We start from the raw sequence: 5,514 nt of genomic DNA, 5'->3' as shown, positions 1-5,514 counted from the left end.
ACTATCTAACAAGACCATTGATCCATAAAATGAAAGCAATCATCAATGTACTATGCCTATAAAATAAATAAGACAGTATTGTAGATGATAATAAAATTACTTTTATTTCCTTACCTGCACCGATGATAGTCATTGTTAGGATGGGGGCTTTTATCCATTTCTGCAGCCAATCAAGCACTGGGCTCCACACAGTCACAAAAGCAAATTAACCGAAAAAGCATCAAAAACCAAAAATGCAAAATACAGAGCAAAAACAAAAGCGCCAAACTTAATCTGCTTTCGAAATCCATTTGACTTCCAAAATGTTTGAAAATGTTTGAAAACCAAGGTGCAGCTTGATTGGCGCAATGTGAAGCCACACAAACACGGCTTATCTCGACACTATCTTGGGGGAAACTCACGATGCTGAAAAATTCATGTGCTCAATTTCTGCACATTGAGACAGGAGCCGAAGAAAGCAGTTGGCTTAAAGCACACGCAGAGTAGGGGGGCTTATAAAAAAATATATGTTCATTTGGGAGGGGGTGGATTGACGTATGCTCTGATCTAAAAGCTAAAGAGCAGGCTTTCACAAAGAAAAGAGCAGAGTAAGGCGGAAACTACTTGGACCCGTGCTTCCCAGGCACGTTGTCAGGAGGGATGAGTCCAGCATTGCATTGTTTGGTCGTATTTTCAGTAACCACGATTTATTACAGACGTTTACAAAAAAATTAATCTAAAACCTCTGCTTGTAAGAGGCTATGTGCGTTTGAAGGAGCCCGGTATAATCTTTAGATGTTTATTAAAGAAAACCCACATTGCACGAAATGTATCTTTAGAACACAGGTTGCGTCATGTTCCCATTGGTTGCCTTAGTTTCTCCATCAATGCAACACCCACAATTTGCGGACATCACTATGGGCATCAGGTGTTCTCCAGGCCAGTGAATGTCAAGAACCCCTTCTTCTAAAGCTGCTTCCCCAGTTTCATCAAAAATAGAAAGAAATGCCATTTGGTAGCCCATTGGTAAGGTTTGGGAAGTAATGAGATACATTTCTGAAAGTTATTTATGGATGTACAAGGTCACCGCATCTTTGCTTAAGATGAATAGAAAGGAACATTTCCCCATGCGGCAAACCACTGTCCCCCCTGAATATCGTCCGCTGCTTAGTCATTTCAACCCGTTGTGCGTCTTAGTAAGATTTTGTACATTTCAGAAAGCTTTCCCTTGCCTACAAATGAATTGCATGATTTTTCAAAAACTTATTAACGCCCCTTGCTTTTACTTCTGGTGTGGTTAAAAATTGAAGAATCTGGTTATCATTTAAAGCAGTGTAAGATGCTTGTTTACATTTCCCCTCACATTTGGTGACTAGGTAGGGATATGTAGTTTTGTGTTTTGTTTTTTTAAGAGTTCATAAGGAGTCCTGCTGCTTCCGGTTTTATTTTTGGGGTTGTTGTTTTTTTGTTTTGTTTACAAAAAGGTAATCCAGTTGTAACCTTCTTCTAGGTACAATTCTGTACGTTCCGTACAGAATTGTACTACCTGTTCATTCATGGTCACTCTAAATCCCTTTGTTTCTTTTAGCAATGTGTCCTTGTGTATCTGTGTAAGCATTTCAAAGCCTGCTACCTTTGCTTACAGAATTTCCCCTTAGGGGGCCCTTTTAACATGTCCCGTAATACATGTGGATAATAGGAATCTCCTTCATTAATTTCAAAAGCCATTTTATTTCTTCCATGATTTTCCTCTGTTGTTAATTTATTTTGTAAAAGCAAGTGGGGTTTAGTCACCATGGAGGTCTATTCTGTGGTTTTGCTCAATAGGTCATGGTCATCTCAAGAGCCATAGGGCCTGAGATGGTTCCAGCTCTAATTTATGTGTAAGATTAGGAGTCCAAGAATGCGAAATAAGTACTGCAGAAGGCCAGTTACCACATACTTCCCCCTAAATAGTGGGTGAAGTCCTTTTGGGAAGAACTAAAAGGTCTCAAAGTGTCAAGTTTTGCTGTACTGAAGGACTGTCCATATCTAATCTATTATAACATTGAACCCTCCTCCCCACCCAAAGAATTTTGCTATCCATTTCATCATCTAATTTCCTTGGAGGACATTCTAAGAAAGAAAAGCGGGTTTGAATTTGTATAATAAAAGTTTCCAGTTGAGTATATTTATATATTTTAGTGAAGGTAAGCAACTTAAAAAGACCACAGACCCAGTAAAACTCATTACAAAGAAACACAACATTTAAAAGCAGATACAAATAATTAGACATTATTCTTTTCTCAAGAAGCCAGGGGAAAAAAAATCATTTTTCCTGTTTTATTTTAAGCATGCTTTTTATTAATTTTTAACAAACAAGGTGGTAAGCTGCTGAATATAGGCAAACTATAATTTCTCAAGGGCCATTCCAAATGTGTACAATTGATGGCTCTAAAATAAGCTGCACCCTGTAAGTCCAGATGGCAACTGGTGCCATTGTCCCTGTTAGCATTTTGTAAGAAAGGGCACCAAGATTTCATAGATCCCTTTGATAAGCCATCGGCAATGCATAAAGGAGGGCAGGTGGCTTGGTGAGCAGGGAACTTCTTGAAAAGATTTGGACCAGCGATGTGCCTTTGCTTGGGCAAAGGGTGATGGTGGATGGATCATAGCTACCTAACTCAGCACTGTCTGTACTGATTAGCAGTGGCTCTACAAGGTTCCAGGCAGGTGATGTTTTTAGTTTCACCTGGAGATGCTGGAGACTGTTCTGGGACCTGCATCACCAGCGAGCTCTGGTCCTCCCTTAAGGAGTTAGGCGGATCAATGGTCTGACTCTGTGGAAGGCACCATGCTATTCCCCTTTTAATGACCCATTTATACAGAAAACGCGAGAACTGGAATTTTGCTCTTGAATTGATTTTTGGATCGCCTGCATGCCAAGCACATACTTCTACCACTGGGCCAGCACCCTTCCTCAGTGACCAAGGTCTCATTGCACACAGCCATCCAGCAAGCAAAAAAATGTTATTGTTAGAAGGGCAGAGTGGGGAGCAAGAGATTCATTAGACCCACAGTGTTCTGGTTTATTCTATAACCTGCTTGACATTGTGCCTCCTTTTCCCCTACCTTTTATTCCTATTGAAGTTTCACAATGTCGCTGCTTGGGATTCTAGATAATCTATGTGTCTAGATGCTTGTAATGTATGCCAGGCAATCTGGCACAAGTGGGTAGGGTTGCCATCCGCCTGGAATTGCCAGGATTTGGCCGTTGGAAACAAGTGTCCTTGAGGGAAACGCTTTAATGTCCAGGAAAATCCAAACGTATAGCAATTCTACACGTGGGGAGTAGGGACACAAGTGCAAATCAGAATACAGCAAAAGCTTTATTCCTCAAGATTTGTGTTTTAAGACACAGGATCATATGATTGTAGAGCTGGAAGGCACACAGAGCCCCATCCCTTGCCTCCCTCCAACTAATTTTTTGTCATTTTTGCATGGCAATATCATAAATTTTATGGGCATTTTTTGTTTTTTTTTAGTATACCTAAAATCCTTTGCTTATTACCCCACATTTTGTTCAAAAAATTGCTTTGCAGGGGTAACTACCATAGAGTTATCAAAATTTTCAAAAGTAGGGGGTCTGTGGCTTGGCTTTTGAAAAATAAGAGGTCCTCAATAATTAGCTAACTGGGAACCACTGATCTAGTTCAATCCGCTACAATGCAGGAATAAGGCAGTTGGCCTATACAGGGATCAAACTTATGACCTTGGCATTATCAGCAACCCGCTCTGAACATCTGTGCCATCTTCAGAGCTGTTGTTGTGGGAGATGTAGTTCACTAAAGTAAATATTGAAAGAATCCTCTTTTCACACCAAGGACAGACCATTCCAAACATCTACCTTACAGACAAAATTTATTCCCCAAGCTCTTCCTGTGTTTTAAGACGCTGGGATGAGGGGAGCCAAAAATTCCACTGGGCTGGAAGAAGCCCTTTTTGTGAATCAATAGAACTCTGCTTCAATCCCAATTTTAGTTTGGAAAACTCATCCATTTTGCTTTAACACACTCCCCTCTCCCTACTTTCCTTCATTCCACTCTTTTCCATATCAAAAGCAATTTCTAATGTCCACTCCCAGGACCAGCCCCGGATGTTTTTGCTTGAGGCTGAAACACCCTGAGTGCTGCCTCTGCTTCCTCCTCCAGTCCTTGGCTTCTCCTTCAGGAAAGGAGGCTGGAGAGGAGGAGGTTGTGATGGTGAAACACTCACAAGGGCATGACCATGGTCATGGTGGTCACAATAGTGACATGGCTGCAAGCCTGGTGCTCTATGTACCTGGTTCTGCCGCTTGAGACAATGGCCTTGCAACGCCTCATGCGCAGGTTATATAGGTATAGGGACCCCTGACCATTAGGTCCAGTCGTGACCAACTCTGGGGTTGCGGCGCTCATCTCGTTTTATTGGCCGAGGGAGCCGGCGTACAGCTTCCAGGTCATGTGGCCAGCATGACTAAGCCGCTTCTGGCGAACCAGAGCAGCACACGGAAATGCCGTTTACCTTCCCGCCAGAGTGGTACCTATTTATCTACTTGCACTTTGACGTGCTTTCGAACTGCTAGGTTGGCAGGAGCAGGGACCGAGCAACGGGAGCTCACCCCATTGTGGGGATTCAAACTGCCGACCTTCTGATCGGCAAGTCCTAGGCTCTGTGGTTTAACCCACAGCGCCACCCACGTCCTAGGTTATGCGCAGGTTAGCCATGCCAATTCCTAGGGTGCCCAGTTGGATTATATCAGTGGGGAAGGGGGAAGTTCCCAATCCTGTTCCACTGCTCTCCACCTGCTTCAAAGTGATCCATCTAGTCTCCACCCGACTCTGCTTCAAACGAAAATAAATAATAAAAGATCTCCTATCCAGACTCTGCAGTCTCCATACCTGCACTGACAGCTCCAGTCTCCTTTGGCCATTTTTGGACTCCCTTGAGAAGAACAGCTGGACATCTAGGAGTTGCTGTTGGTGGTGGCGGGAGCAGGGCTCAGCTCCTCCTGCTCTTAAATGTGCTCTGCTCAGTTCTGCAGCCTTATCCTTTAGCACCAGGTGCACATATGCTCTCATAACCCCCCCCCCAATTAAGCCAAGCCCAGTTCTTTTCCTTTCTCTGCTCTCCCTTCTACCACTGAGACCTGGAGACAAAGGTTAATGGGGAGAGGGGAGGGCAGACCTCCCCTCAAGAGTCTATGCAATAAGTCGAAGCCAGCTGCTGCTGCTGGTGGGCTGAAACTTGCAAGCTGCAAGCAGAGTTGTCTTTATAATATATTATATTATATATATATATGTTTTGTTTGTTTGTTAAAAAGTTGTTCTCAAGCTAAATCAGATTCCATGGTATCTGCACGTCCTGGTGCCCCATCCAGCGCCCCCTTCCCACAGCCTCTCTCTCATGTGTGCTGCAAGAGCCCAGAAAGGCTACATTTGGAAGGTCTGGCTGAGCTTCAGAGCAGTGGAAACCAGCAAAGGCAAGTGTAGCTCCCCTCCAAACATCAGAACAATC

Source organism: Podarcis raffonei, chromosome Z (genome assembly GCF_027172205.1).
Source record: "Podarcis raffonei isolate rPodRaf1 chromosome Z, rPodRaf1.pri, whole genome shotgun sequence".
NCBI classification, from domain to species: Eukaryota; Metazoa; Chordata; class Lepidosauria; order Squamata; family Lacertidae; genus Podarcis; species Podarcis raffonei.
The sequence above is the reverse complement of the archived record's forward strand: the minus strand, read 5'-3'. Positions refer to the sequence as shown.